This window comes from Podarcis liolepis, assembly GCF_965112155.1.
Source record: "Podarcis liolepis genome assembly, chromosome: 3".
NCBI classification, from domain to species: domain Eukaryota; kingdom Metazoa; phylum Chordata; class Lepidosauria; order Squamata; family Lacertidae; genus Podarcis; species Podarcis liolepis.
The window spans coordinates 28,427,796-28,444,162 of NC_139557.1; the positions used below are offsets into that span (position 1 = coordinate 28,427,796).

The following is a 16,367-nucleotide window of genomic DNA, read 5'->3' on the forward strand; positions in this document are numbered from 1 at the left end:
GTGCTGTGGGTTAAACCACAGAGCCTAGGACTTGACAATCAGAAGAGTGGCGGTTCGAATCCCCGCGACGGGGTGAGCTCCCGTTGCTTGGTCCCTGCTCCTGCCAACCTAGCAGTTTGAAAGCATGTCAAAGTGCAAGTAGATAAAAAGGTACCACTCTGGCGGAAAGGTTAACGGCGTTTCCGTGTGCTGCTCTAGTTCGCCAGAAGTGGCTTTGTCATGCTGGCCACATGACCTGGAAGCTGTACGCCGGCTCCCTCGGCCAATAAAGCGAGATGAGCGCCGCAACCCCAGAGTCGGTCACAACTGGACCTAATGGTCAGGGGTCCCTTTACCTTTATATGGCAATGCAGGTTTTCCATGGACTGTCGTTTGGTCGAATTAAGCGGGAAAGAGTGGGTTTTTGCAGGGATACTCGGGAGAAAGGAAAGAGTGATCGGACACAGAGCTTTAAAGCTCAGACCATGCCCATAAAGCACAGAAGAAATGTAAATATGCCTAAACCCTCAGAGGCTGGGTAACAACTACAGGACTAGAGACAGGTGGGACCCTGCAGGCAATGATTATTATAATTGGCTAAGCAGCAAGGAGATGAGCAGAAGCATCTAGGAATCTCCTTGGTCAGTGGAAATGTGTTAATATGATTGTGGGTGACTGGAGAAAGACTGCCCTGTGAGTTTTGGGGTGTTTAGAATCTTAAGGGAGCTATGCCTCACATTGTCCAACAGAGGATCCTCCAGTGCTTTACTGCCTCTCACAGAAGGTATACTACTTATTTTATTCAATTGCTGACAAACCTTTGCATGACAAGACAGAATGTTGTGAAAGTTTCATGACATCAGAGAAGCTCATCCAATCAGGGGCTCTGCCATTTCTTTCAGGTAAAAAAAATGGGCAAAATCTCCCAGCATATCTTAAAGGCTTCCCAGGTGGTCTTAGCCAATCTGAAACTCCGCTCTTCAACTTTAAATGCTAGTAGAATCCAGTTCCCTCCATTTTCTTACACAGCAAAAGGAGGCACATGCAGGAAGACATTGCCACAAAGTGCCTCTCAAATGACTTCACAGATTTACCATAAATACAAAGTACTTGAGCTCCTTGAGCTTCATAACAATATGGCCCTGGAAGAGGAAAATAAGTATCCGCAATTGAACTTGAAGAGGGGGCTTATTCACAGCAGCTAAAAATGCAGACAGAGCAGGCGAAGACGGTGCTTTGGAAGCTCCAAATGAGAAAAGAGGGGGTACACAGAAGCACCGCCGAATCATAAATAAAATTGCTCATTTTTGCAGCTGTGCAGAGCAGAAAGAGGATCATGTGGGACAATGAAAGGGAAAAGATGTTTACTTTGAAAAGATGAAAGCAATCACTGGAAACAGGAACCCTCCACTTAGTCAGAAAGAGATGCATCTATAACCATTGCATTCCAGAGCAGGGCAATTACATGTTGGGAATCCTTAGTCCTCTTCAGTGTAGAGGAAAGACATGAGGGGGAAGCAGGGGCCATTCAGTGCCCTCACACTATCAGCCTCTCTATTGTCCTTCCCTTCACCTTCATCTCATGGAGGGGCTCCCCTTTATCACATACACAGCCCAATAAGACAATGACAATATTCCACCAACAGCATACAAATCAATATGGCTAACCTGATCCATGATCACTGCAGATGGTGACAGAAGTCACGAAATTAAAAGATGTCTGCTCCTTGGGAGAAAGGCAATGGCAAACCTAGACAGCATCTTAAAAAGCAGAGACATCACCTTGTCAACAAAGGTCCGTAAAGTAAAAGCCATGGTTTTCCCAGTAGTGATGTATGGAAGTGAGAGCTGGACCATAAAGAAGGCTGATCGCCGAAGAATTGATGCTTTTGAATTATGGTGCTGGAGGAGACTCTTGAGAGTCCCATGAACTGCAAGAAGATCAAACGTATCCATTCTTAAGGAAATCAGCCCTGAGTGCTCCCTGGAAGGACAGATTGTGAAGCTGAGGCTCCAATACTTTGGCCACCTCATGAGAAGAGAAGACTCCCTGGAAAAGACCCTGATGTTGGGAAAGATTGAGGGCACAAGAAGAAGGAGACGACAGAGGACGAGATGGTTGGACAGTGTTCTCGAAGCTACAAACATGAGTCTGACCAAACTGCGGGAGGCAGTGGAAGACAGGAGTGCCTGGCGTGCTCTGGTCCATGGGGTCACGAAGAGTCGGACACGACTAAACGACTAAACAACAACAACAACCTGATCCAAAACACCCACCCACCCTACTCACACATGAAAACAAATCTCACCACAGCCAATCACAAACAAACAACCACACCCTAGGCCAACCCCAACCTCTCTCACCACCAAAGGAACACAAGTGAACAGCACAAGCAATGCTGACACCAAACCCTACATACATTAAGCATAATAGAAACATCGCCACCCGACCCCACCCCCACCCATCTTCCCTCCCTCCACCCCTTTTTTTTTTCTCCCCCAATGTCTCAACAAATGAAACGGATTTGTAAAAATGTTACATGGAAAAAATACGAGAGACATTACACTTACTTCTGTAAAACAAGGAAATCTTTAATAATAATTTTTTTTTTAAATGGAGGGGAACTGTCTGAAGCAGGGACTCTCCTGTTCCTGCAGAGGCTCCCTGTGCATTTTAAAACCCTGGGAAATCAGAATTCGAAAACATGCAGCGATTCCCCAGGGATACACAGGGTCCCCCACTTCGGACAGCCACTTCCCATGAGTTGGGGTCAACAAGAGCAAGTATTAGAATTATCAATTACGGTACATTTTTAAATTGCTTATTACCCAAAGGTCTCCAGGCGACCTTAGCAGCTCATGCTGCCTCATGTTAGGCACAATGATGCGCTCTTACCAGTGTTCAGTCAGCTTCAGAGAGAGACCTGTGCAACTTGTGCTTCAGTATTAATCCGACTTTTTTTCCCCATAGTCCAGAGCTCTTCAAAATCCCAAGGAGCTGCTCAGGCTCCAAAATGCTAGAGTGGATGCTCAGAACTAATGAATTTTATGTCGTTTTTCATAGCGCAATTTTAATGCTGGCATGAGGAGCCATGCCTGCAGATGCCACTTTGAATAGAGACAGGATAATCTGTTCAGCCCACTGCCAGGTGACTGGACTTTAATTTAGTAACTGAATCCAAGGATTAAACACCTGAAGATTCACCCAGCTAGGACCAACTGGCAATGACGGGGGCGGGTGAAGGAATTAAGCTAAAATGAATATCTTATTCCTTGAAAATGCAACAATCTGGGACAACCCAAGATTGCATAAAGCAAGGGATATTTAGCATTGCCTATAGAGAGATGATAAAGGGGATCCCCATGTACATTGAAACACAGACTACTGCACTTCAGTTTTTATTTGGCAACACAACTTGAATGACAACCTATCCAACTGTCTCCCCTTCTGCTGTCTAGGTACAGGTCCGGAATATGCATGATCAATTAGACACTGATAATTTAAGGTATCGTCTGTAATATCCTTCAATAAAAATACAGAACAGCCCATCCAACAAATAATAATAATAATAATAATAATAATAATAATAATAATAATAATAATAATAATAATAATGCAGAAGAAACAATTAAGAAACTATCAGCAGGACCTAGAGTGCAAGCATTGCAGTTGCAGAAATCTTCATTGCATATCTACAAATAACTCCTAAAACAAACAAAAACCTGCCTTTGAATAGATAAGACTAGTTATCAGAATTCACATTGCCACTTCAGCCTCAACTGGAGAAACATGTCCTTAGCTCTTACAACAACATCTTTAACCTCCAGTTATAGCTCATGGGGGGGGGGGGCAACAAGAGTTTATTTGACACTGGAAAGATCCCCCAAGATAGGAGTGAAGCCACGTGCACAACACTATAGACGTAAGGCTCCTGGTGCAGATCTATAGCATATGCACTCGTGGTGTCCAGCAGTGTCTCACGGGCTTCGTGGCTAGAACACTGTTTGCATCTATTTGCAACCATATTTCTAGGCCCTTGACAAACATGTGCAATGGTGGCTTCTTAGGATGTTCTCTGTAACAAGATGGGGTTGGGGGGGAATGATATTTGGGTCACGTTGTTCCAGGACAAAGAGTAACATATATACAATGGTGCACTCAAGGCAGGACTTCGAGAGAGATGTCTGGGGGGGCCATCAATGGAATAAACAGGCGGGCTCTGAGATGTAGCAGAGCTTGCTTACAACATTTGGAAAGAGTTCAAGGGTTTACCTAAAGAGCTCAAGGGCTCATGACCTACTCAATGTTTTATTGTTTTCATATACAGTGGTACCTTGGGTTAAGTACTTAATTCGTTCCGAGGTCCTTACTTAACCTGAAACTGTTCTTAGCCTGAAGCACCACTTTAGCTAATGGGGCCTGCTGCTGCTGCCGCGCCGCTGGAGCGCGATTTCTGTTCTCATCTTGAAGCAAAGTTGTTAACCTGAAGCACTATTTCTGGGTTAGCGGAGTCTGTAACCTGAAGCGTATGTAACCTGAAGCGTATGTAACCCGAGGTACCACTGTATGTTGGAAGCTGCCCAGAGTCGCTGGGGCAACATAATCAGATTGATGGGGTACAAATAATAAAACTTTTAAATTATTATTATTTATTGAGCATTTATCCTGATTTGTTTGCATAAACCTTACGCAGAGGCTAGATTATACCTGGTATCCATTGAGCTTTGTTCTGATTTGTTTGTGAGGAACAACAAACATTCATCCTACGTATATTCATCCCAATATGTTTGTGCAGTGTTTATAAGTCTTCTTGTTAATGATTTGGTTATTCAGCATTTCCCTGTGACTCAACTAACCGATTCCTTTTTTAAAAAGTGAATTTGTTGCACTGTGGAAGCAGAGGGCTTTACTCCACTTTAAGTGTACTTGCCTAAATATCCTTGAACCCCTCCTGCAAAATGCTGGCAGTCTCACAGTGCGCTAACATAATGCACCACAACATAGTGTGGTGGATATGAGCAGCCATCACCCTGCCCTTGTCTCAAACCACATGGGATCATTCTTCAGGAGCACCTGTGTCTCTGGTTGATTTGAGATATAAAAAGTAATCACAATTAAAAATGTATTTTTTCCCCAGTTGAGTCTTGAGTATATTTAAGATCAGGCCTTTCTAACCTGCAGTGACTCTTGTCCCCTGTCTGCTGCACACAAAAATCTATTTTGACCTCCCTCTGCACCAAAACCTGAAATAGAACTCTGTCCCTCCCACGCTTCAAGCTGCTTTTGTAAAGAAAAAGAAAACATGCAGCCCACATTTTCAGTTAGTTTTTTTTATTTTTGGTTTGTTTTTTAAGAAAGCCATCTAAAATTGCATTATAATGGATGGAAATATTTCAGGACTTGGAACTGCCAAGACCCTTCTTCGAACACTTCAGATGCGCATGTTTGAATTGTAATTTGTGTTCATTACAGTGGAAATCAACTTTACCGAGAGCGACAGCCTCTGCTGAGTCCTCCCGCAATGTGTCAGCAAGAGTGGCAGTCTTCCCATGTGCTACCAGTTTCGTAAGTGGATCATAGCAGGTGGCTTGTAGCTTTGAATGCCACCGACTCCAATATCCTCTGTCACTTGCACATGCTACATATGAGATTGGTTAGCTGAGCTTGATTCTTCTGCAGATCAAGGCGCAAATGTAAAAAATAAGCAGAAATCAGCCAGGTTGGATGGTTCTGTACCATGAACTGCTGCAAGTTGCCTATTCATATTTCTAAAGCCGATTGACTGGAGTGCTATGCTGTGAAATAGTTTGAGTTTTTACCTGGATTTCTTGCCTTAAAGAGGAAAAGAGGAATTTAAAGAGGAAAAGAGGAATTTAAGGGCAGCAGCTCCAGTAAATTCAAAGGACAAGTTGTGGCCAATATTTAATAGTAATTATAGAACTACTAGAAAGACGGGAGCATCAAGATTCAAGGACGCTCTGCCCAAGCTACCTAAAAATATCAAGAGATCAAGAATTGGTTGAATTGGGGCCAAGAATTGATTGATCCCCACACACACCCAAAGAAAAGTATATTTTTCCATTGCTCATTTTAATATCCTACATTCACCATCCAGAAAGGGGACAGAATAGTGGGGTAGGAGAGCTGAAAACAATGCGCCAATATATTTCACATATATTGGTAAGCAATGTGCCCCTTTGGTTTCAGATAGTACATGAGTAAGACAAGTCTAAAAAGCCTGGGATGCAAAATTTCACAGCCCTCTGGCGGCTATTGTGGCTCATTTACCAGAAGTAATGTATTTAGTGTTGGCTCTGGAAGTGTGTACTTGATTCCGACTAAACAAACCTCTGAGAGCACAATATATATCAGGAGTCTTCGTTTGGTCAGAATCAAGTATAAGCTTCCATAACATGGTTGTTCTGTGGGTAAACATGGGCATGTGGGAAAAGCATAGGTGCCATCTTCCTTAGAGGAAAGCTGAGGTTGATATTTAGTAAAGAAATACATTTCTGCACTGCAATTGAACAGCACGGTAGTGCTTCTAATAGGTCGTTCCTGTGTCTGAAGACGTAATGCGGGAAGGTAGGTAGGTTAAAGAACACAACACACATCCCAGCTGAATAAAGATATGGAGAGAAACATAAATAGGTCAACACAGGCAACTGGAGCTGAGAGCAAAGTACCACCCATACTTTCCCTTAAGGCTAAATCAGTCATCTTCCCAGAGTACATTTCAGGCAGCAAAATGATTTGCAGAAGTGCTCATGTGTCAGTAAATGCTAATACAGGAAGCAGAAGTAAAGCAATGTGAGTTCACACATGTGAGTGCATACATTAAGTCACGTACTCCGATTAAAAGAATGAAATCAAGCTCACTGACCTAAAATATATTCCGGAAACAGAAAAACGTTTAAAATCCTAATACTCAGAAGCCCCAATTCTCAGTCTTTAGCTTCATTGCTAGCCTCCTTAATCAACAAGATGAGCCCGGTCATTCCCTACCTGTTGCAAATTGCTGTTTAGCTAGTGGACTTGGCCTAGTGTTGGTCAGCAGACTCTGCCCAATTGGTGGATCCAGGACTGTCCAGTTGAGGGATCCATGCTGTGTGCCACACCAAACTCAGATATACTGAAACCAATAACGTCATGGACATGTTTAACCCACACTCAAGATCTTAATCCCAGGTCACATGTACCCAGGGAACAAATATGGGACTGGGCTGGATTAGAAAGAAATTAGAAAATGGTGGATAATATGTACAGGGGAGAGAGATAAAAAGCCCTGGGGCCAAGAACACTGATATGTGGAGTCCCTCATCCCCTCTGGGCCAAGGTCCATAGAAATAATCTCTCAAGCAGCAGAAGAGCCATGCCCAGCCATCTCTCTGCAGAAAAGAAACATAACTCCAGCATTGGATTCTTCATGGAGCTGCTTCAAGGCATAGACAGGATGATCAATGTGCTGCATCACGAAGAAAGAGCGAGTACTGGGCTGTTTCCCTTTAGTTATCTGTTCACTACGGCAGAGAAAAACAAATAGTATTAGAAGAAATGGGGCATACACTATTGACTTGCAAATAACTGAGTGCATTGCTGAGGCAGGTACTGTACATCGTGAATCCGCCTCTCATATTACTGAGTGCAAGGCAACCATGCATGTGTGGTCTTTATTGGCTTCCCTTGATTGGAGAATGATTTATAATTATCTGATCTGTTGTCACTAGCTGTACGACTGTGTTTGAGCAAGAAGTGGATATAGAGTTCTGCTGAGCCAAAAACCTTCTCTACAGGGCTATATTTTAAAATAGGTCCCAAACCCCACATAGCAGCTCCCTATTAGGTAAAGGTAAAGGATCCCTGGGTGGTTAAGTCCAGTCAAAGGGGACTATGGGGTGCGGCGCTCATCTCACTTTCAGGCCGAGGGAGCCGGTATTTGTCCACAGACTAAACCGCTTCTGGTGCAACGGAACACCATGATGGAAACCAGAGTGCACAGAAAAGCTGTTTACCTTCCCGCTACAGTGATACTTATTTATCTCCTTGCACTGGTGTGCTTTCAAACTGTTAGGTTGGCAGGAGCTGGGGCAGAGCAACGGGAGCTCACCCCGTCGCGGGGATTGAAACTGCCGACCTTCTGATTGGCAAGCCCAAGAGGCTCAGTGGTTTAGACTACAGTGCCACCCACGTCCCTAGTTCCTATTAACCACTCAGGGCAATGAAAACATTTAGGCCAAAAAAAAGGGAACCCAGATTATGATCACCATTCAATTCCTTCGGCCTGTTTTTTGTTCCCGGAAATAAGCAAGCTTGTGTATCAGTATTAGTACCGGCTCTGTGGTTCTTGTGATATCTGTTGCCTAGTTTTATGTGGCTTGCAGTGTCTCCTCCTGCCAGTCAGGTGAAAAGTAGGGGAAAGAGGCTCTGGCTGTAACCAACTTCCTCTTTGCTGCTCAGGTCTTCCTGCAGATTAGCCCTGAGATCTATGGGTATAGAGCACTATACAAATTTATTAAATAATAAAATAATAGAAATTTGCTTGCGTGGGGGTGTTGGTGACAAAATGGCACCTCTTCCACCTGCCAGGGAAGAAGAGCTGAGTAGAAGACCTCCATCAGGAACATAGCAGGAGTGAAGATCTACCTGGGAACAAGAATGGCAGTGCAGCAACAGGTGTTGCATTCCTTGGAGGGCAGATTGTCTGCGCCTGTGGATCCTGTCACCTGAGGCAGTTACCTCACCTTGCCTCCTGGGTGGGCTGTTAACCCCTCCCTCCCCTGACGAACAGTAGGGAAGAGAGGATAAGGTTGCATTCACAATGAGAGACTCCATTTTCTCTGTGTGTGTGTATTTGTGTGTGTCACACACTCCACCCATCCAATGGGTGGATTTCTCTTTCTCACTCTCTCTTTCACTCACTCACTCACTCTGTCACACACAGAATGGATAGATGGACCGACGGTGGAAGAATGGAGATTGAAATTGACTGATTATGCAGAATTGGACAAACTAACAGGGAAGATTCGGTATCAACGAGACCAAAAGTTCATCGAGGACTGGGGAAGATTTACAGATTATCTGAAAGGCATATGTGATGAACAGATAACGTTTGTTGGTTTTCAAGAGACTCTGTGAAAAACAGAGGAATATTGTTAAAAAGAAAATAAGAGGAGGGAAGGAGATATCTAAAGGCAATACTAAGTTAAGAAATGCGTTAATAATATTGACGCAAACGAAAGATCGGCAGAGGAGCTGAGGGAAGTCAAAAAAAGAGAGGAATGTGTGATAAAATGTGAATTGATTGTATAAAAAATGGTTTGTTTTTTTCTTTTGTGGAAAATGAATAAAAATATTATTTTTTAAAAAAGAATGTATAGATGGATGGATGGATGGATGGATGGATGGATGGATGGATGGATGGATAGTGTGTGTGAGAGAGAGAGAGGGGGGGAGGGAGGGAGGGAGGGAGGGAGGGAGGGAGGGAGGGAGGGAGAATGGATCGATGTGTTAAGTATAAGTGTGAATGGATTCACAAAGCCCCCTCATCAATGCATATATGCCTGAGCCACTTATTTGCTCTTCAGGTCGGAATGTCTTGAAAGCACGAAATCTGCTCATGTGTCTACTATGCAGACCTGTTTTAGAAGAACGATGGCTAGGAATTCCCACTGACTTTATTTAGGTCATGAAACAGACATTCAATGATAATAACTTTCAGATATTATTGAACTGACCCCTGTTTGAACTGGCCAACTGAAGCGTTGGAAAACTCCTTCCTCCATTACCAGTCCCCTGAGCCATCAAGAATGTATCGGTGAGGAGTTAGTTGGGAACTGCAGAGAGAATGGAACTATATATTTGAGATAATTTGGATGCACGAAGAAATGCTGGAATGGAGGGCTGGAATGCATCTCCTGGTCAACAACAAAAATCTGAATACTACGCAACAAATTAGGAGGCAAGGCAATGGATGCATCCATTGAGGAAAGAGGCAGACAGAAACAATCCAGTGATTTATTTATTTTTAATCATTTAAGGTAATTTTGTTCTTTCAGGAGCATAAATAAGTCATGTTTTCAGTTTATACCTATACTCTGAATTCAAATGGTAGAATTGTGCTAGGAAAGCTTTAGGAACATGCCCCCTAAATGAAGTCAACAGTATTCTCCACAGCCTTGCACTTTCTGTAGCCCTTTTATGCCATTGCAACGGGAGTGTGAAATGCTCCACCATGAGAAACTTTACATCCACTTTGCACTTATGCATGTGACTAAATGAAGTTCAGGGTAGCAGGGTCGAAGTGAGAAAGGCCGACAGAGTGTCATATGATATTTCCATTCTTTCAATCTTTATAGTAAAATACTAAATAGATACCAAACATCCATCGAGTCTTACTTAGCAATCGTCTGTCTGGCATGCATGGATTGAATTTATAAAAAGCAGCTTGGGCCCATTTATCTTACAAAATGTATCATTAGCATATATTCAGACTCTGCTCTGGCCATTTCATTTCTCTGCATGTTCTAGGACAGGGGTCCCCAAACTAAGGGCCACAGGCCGGATAAGGCCCAAGGGACTGGTTTATCTGGCCCGCAGCCCCCCCCCCCCACTGCTGCCGCCTGCTGCGCTGCGCAGCTGCCTACTTCCGGGTTGGAGGAGCACCGGAAATAGCTTGTGTTCGTGTGCAAGCATTATTTCTGGTGCACATCCGGGTTGGAGGAGGCCCGTGCACATGCACACAAGCTACTGTATTTTTCGCTCCATAAGGTGCACCGGACCATCTAGTTTTTAGAGGGGGAAGTCAAGAAAAAAAAATCTTATTTCCCACCCCAGCCCCAAAGAGCAAAGAAGCCAAGACTGCAAGCAGGATGGATCCCGCTCACTGTCTTGGCTTCCTCTTTAGCCCCGCACAACCTCTCCGGCTGGGAGAGGCTGCGCGTGGCTATGGCAATACCCCCACCTCCTGCAAAAGCCCACAGGAGCTGCACACCCTTTAAGGAGAGCACAGCTCCTGCGGGCTTTTCTACAAGGAGGGAGAAGGGACTGACTGGCCGCATCAGTCCCTTCTCCCTCCTGGGGAAAAGCCCACAAGAGCCACGCAGAGCTTGTGTGCAGTTGAAGGAATTATGTTTTTGCTCCTTCAGTATAATCATGCATTGCTAATGGATCCATTTCCTTGACTTGCCCTCTTTTCACATGAACTTCCTTCTGTAGGCAGCATGGGGAGAAATACGTTCTCCTCATCATTTTCCTCTCCTCCATGAGTGGCAGTGGTGTCTTGGGACTGGAGCAAGCTGAGAGAGGGTAGCTTCTGGGGGGGGGGGTGATTGACAGCAAGAGGGCAGGTAAGGCAGCATTGTGAAGGCTGAAGGAATTGAGAATGGGTAGGGATTTGGGTGAAGTCTAAGGATGGGGTTGGCAGGTGCTGTGGCAAGGGGCCTGGGGGCAGGTTGGGGTGCTGAGCAACACGAGCAGGGGCAGCAGTCAGGATTCATTCATTAGCCCCATCGATGAAAGCCCTCCATAAGGAGAGGTGCAACAGGGCTCTCCCCCCCCCTCCACCCCACACAATTCTCTGGAGAGGTTTCGGCAGAACCCATTGAACAGTGTGCAAGATGGAGAGGAGGGAAATGGTTTCATCAGGCAACCAGTTCCTTGTAGCAGGACGTTGAATTCCACTCATAATCTTTCGTTTCAAGTAAAACTTAAAAATAAACTGCATGTTACTTTGATACATTTATGTTGTTTTCTGTTCGTCTAAAAACGATAAATACTAAGGCACCGTCATAATAAATAGGTAGACAGGGCCCAGCCTTTGATATAATTAGGAAGCCTCCCACTTTCCACTCTTGAATATACCTGGGTTCATTAGAACACACATTTACACTGAGCTGAATCCAACTAAGAAATTCTCAATGTAGACCCACTGAATGTCATGGCAGTGATGGACCTGATAGAACTAGATTCAACCCAATGTGTGAAGTAGGTGAATGATGGGTCTACGCATGATGCTTCTGTCTCTTGTTGAAACAGCAAGTCATTGGTACTCAATAACCGCAATAGCCATTTCCCCCTGAACTACCATTCCTTGCCCTCATGAAGCTCCCTGTACTACACAAAAAAGAAGTATCAAAGTTAGCAGAGAGAGAAAGAGCTTCGTATACATACAAGGGGGGAGATGCACAAACCTTGACAAGCTGGGTTGGCTGAAGAGTCCCTTGTGCACACAGTGCAGCATAATCACTTCCGTGAGCATCGAACAGAAAGCTCTCAGCTGGATTTCTTCTCTCTCTTCATCTAGGAATTGGTCATGGCTTCATTTCCAGAGATGGGTGGCCAGTTTGATTTGGTCCCTTTCCCCTCCTTTTCGTTTTATAAAAGGCTATTACTTCTGGGCCTACCTCAGTGACCTTTTTGCTTGGCTGTGCCTCTTGCACTCCTCTGAGGACCTGACACCCATTGTAGGACTGGAGTCAACGGCCTCTGGATTCTGTAAGGCCAAGAGGGTCTAAGAACAGCTGCAAGGAGCAGCAGCAGCCACTGACTTTGCAGTAGTGATTTCAGGACTCAAAGATCAGTATTTTTTCTTGCTAAAATGCATTCCAGCCCAGAGGGAAGAGCGAAGAAAGAGGCTCCCCTCCGGCCAGCAGGTGCCCAGATTCCTTGGCGGATGGAAATGGGAGCCTGAGTGGAGTTCTTCTGTCTGGGGCTTGGACCGTCAGGCTAAGCTGCTTACATGGTTCTCTTCTAGCCTTGTAGTTCAGGAAGTGTATTTATGTATATTCTGTAATAAAATGAGAACCGCAATAGCACCGAACATGAAGACATTATAGGGCATGGGATAGGGCCGTAGCTCAGTGATGGGACATCTGCTTTGCATTAAGAAGGTCCTAGGTTCAATCCCAGGCATCTCCAGGAATTGGGGCTGGGAGAGCCTCCCCATCCGAAATCCTGGAAAGCTGCTTCTAAGTCAGTGTAGACAGTTCTGAGCAGTGATTTGATCCCAGGCAACTTTCCTATGTTCCATGGTGATTGCCATGTAATGGGAAAGAGAAGGTGAAAGCTCAACTCCCGCACTATCAGGGATCCATTCTTTTGTTTGGAGTTTGCTGGTTTCTCACTGTTCAGTGTAAGAGGGTGCACATTTCAAACAACATGACCACTTATGCAACTTCCTTAATGGGATAGCCACAGGCTTATCAAGTTATGAAAGATGAATACTTTTTAAAGAGTAGCAGAAGAAAGTAAAATCCTCCCCTTTTAGCTCAGGTCAAGAGAGAGAAAGAGAGAGAGAGAGAGAGAGAGAGAGAGAGAGAGAGAGAGAACTTTCTAGAATTTAAGAAAGTTACAACATTTCACATACAAACTTTTAAAAATTGATTACACTATGGCAGATTAACTTCAGGTAATCCATTTACCTGCCATGCAGGCACAAGTTCTTAATCCATTTCCTAAAACCTTCTCATGGGGCTTGCTGTCAAAGGGTTTCTAAACCTGATAGTTTAACTCATGCTGATAACCTGTTCCACTTGGCTTTCATTTTGCTGTTGTATGGGGGCAAAGCAAAATTATAGACTGTGTTTGTAGTAACACAAACAAAATTTGTTCCCCGCTCAGGATGCCCCGTTGGGTGGATATTTTCGGCTAACCCAGAGTAATTACATCACATTAGTACCATCAGAGCAAGTCTGGAGCCATGAATACAGCCAGAGATTATAGTTTTGGATGCATGGGAGACTGGGGATAGGAGAAGAAAGAGAAGTTTCTGTCATCAGTATTTATTTTTTACAAAAAGAAGAAACATCATCCACGACATATATCACTAGGACGTTATCATTTGTTTATTTACTTCATTTCTGCTTTGCTACTTCTCCCCAAAAACATGGGTGGCACTATGGTCCAAACCAATGAGCCTATTGGGCTTGCCGATCTGAAGGTCAGCAGTTCAAATCCAAGTGCTGAGGTGAGCTCCCATTGCTTTTCCCCAGCTTCTGGGACCTAGCAGTTTGAAAGCTTGCAGCACGAGTAAATAGGTACTGCTGTGGTGGGAAGGTAAACAACGTTTCTGTTCACTCTGGCACTCGTCACAGTGTTCCGTTATGCCAGAAGTGGTTTAGTCATGCTGGCCACATGACCCGGCAAGCTGTCTGTGGACAAACACCAGCTCCCTCGGCCTGAAAAGCGAGAAGAGCGCCACATCCCATAGTCGCCTTTGACTGGACTTAACCATCTAGGGATCCTTTACCTTTTAACCTTTTTCTTCACTTCTCCCAAAAGAAGCCCATGACAGCAAGCAGCTCAATAAAAATACAGTTGTTACAACAAATTAAAGCACATTCAAAATCTGCAGCCTTTTAAACTGAGTGTAGGAAGTTATTGTTTTTATTTATTACTATATTATGCAGGAAGAGTTTGGAGGCTTTTGCTTTCACTTAACTGTGGTTTCTGAAGCTAGCTTGTTGAAATTGATCCTAGTTAGTGTTTAGCACTGGTTTTGGTCTGGAAAACATGGGGGAACTTAAGTTAACTGAAAGCAGAAGCAAAAGCCGCATGGAAAAAGAAAATGGAGGGTGGGGAAGTGAGGTCAAAGCTCACTGCAGTGTGTGTGCAGGACGTTGTGCAAGACGTTGGTTAGTGTGCAAGTGTGCAACATCTTGTGCAAGACGTTGGTTAGTGTGAGGTGAAAATGTGGCCTTTTGGTCCCAGGTGACCATCCTGCAATATCCCAATCCGAAGAAATAAACATTCAGGCTTTAATGTGCCTAAATTCTTTTTATTTCTACATTTTGTGGGAGGAGATATATTGGCATAGAAGTCATCTTGTGCTATTTACTCGAACACATCTTGAAAACAAAGGTTAGGTTAGGGAGCAGGAAATGAGAGAGCTACAAGGAAGGTGCTACATTTCTTCTTGGCATTAGATTGCTTCCAAATTGAATCTTGAGCATCTATTTTCAAAAGGCCTCCCGCCGAGCTGGGCTTTGTGTCCTCTGAACTCGAATCCACACAGCATGTAGAGAAGCGAACAGCATCTGTCTAGTTTTGCTCTCATCTCTTGCCAAACAAAAAAGGATGCATTTCCTTGTACCAGACAGCACGTCATAAAAGGACAGATTGACAGCTCTTCTCTCTCATCATTGCTTGGAGTTCATTACAATAAAAACAACTTCCCAAATGCAGGGTTTTTCAAATAATAAAAAAAAAGCCTTCCCTCCCTCCTTTGTTTTGTTGTCTCATCAGCATCCTGTTAATCCAGATAACCTTTGAATTTTTATGGGCTTGTTTTTGTAATTAAGCACCGTCATGCTCACCCAAGGCTCCACTCTAAAGGGATGATCAGACACTTTCTTTAGTCCAGGACGACATAATGATTTATCAGCCATAAGAGTCCTTGAAAGGGAACGTGTCATCCAGCTATAGATGTTACACCAGCAAAAGTAAATAACGTAGGGTGGAGTTTAAGAAAGGTGATTGTACAGACATAAAAGGAAGCCAAGTGCATAATAGCATAGGTGGGCCATGAATTTAGGATAATGAGCTTAACACAAAAATTAAAACTCATCAAGTATTACTAGATCAGCTCCTAATAAATTAATGTGATAGAATTAGTGCCTGAGATAAAAAGGTAAAGGGACCCCTGACCATTAGGTCCAGTCGTGGACGACTCTGAGGTTGCAGTGCTCATCTCGCTTTATTGGCCAAGAGAGCTGGCGTACAGCTTCCGGGTCATGTGGTCAGCATGACTAAGCTGCTTCTGGCGAACCAGAGCAGCACACGGAAACGCCATTTACCTTCCCGCTGGAGCGGTACCTATTTATCTACTTGCAGTTTGACATGCTTTCGAACTGCTAGGTTGGCAGGAGCAGGGACCGAGCAACGGAAGCTCACCCCGTCACGGGGATTCAAACTGCCGACCTACTGATTGGAAAGTCCTAGGCTCTGTGGTTTAACCCACAGCACCACCCACGTCCCTGAGATAGATGTGATAGATGTGAATAATTAAAAACTAGCACATTTCTTTATATATGGGGAGAAATACCTGACCTGAATTAGTCTTCAGACTATCATCCTCCAGGCAGACCTCTGAGAGTGATCTTAGAAGGGTAAAGGGAATCAGACAAAGGAGAAAGTATTGTAATAATGGGCGATTTCAGCAATCTTCTGTAAGGAACTGAGGAGTGGTGGGAGGTGCCAGCCAGGGAAGGTAAAAGGTAAAGGTAAAGGACCCCTGGATGGTTATGTCCAGTCAAAGGCGACTATGGGGTTGTGGCGCTTACCTCGCTTTCAGGCTGAGGGAGCTGGAGTTTGTCCATAGACAGCTTTCCAGGTCATGTGGCCAGCAGAACTAAACTGCTTCTGGTGCAACAGAACACCGGAAACCAGAGCG

General features: G+C 44.2%; 1 protein-coding gene across 1 annotated transcript in view; it reads left to right on the plus strand.

The window, feature by feature from the left end:
- The first annotated feature begins 626 nt into the window (after window positions 1-626).
- The window catches only part of TRAPPC12 (trafficking protein particle complex subunit 12), a 208,379-nt gene continuing 192,638 nt past the window's right edge, over window positions 627-16,367 (plus strand). The window contains exon 1 of the mRNA XM_083495570.1: window positions 627-631. The gene's annotated coding sequence lies outside the window, so the exon portion shown is untranslated. The remainder of the gene's footprint in view (window positions 632-16,367) is intronic.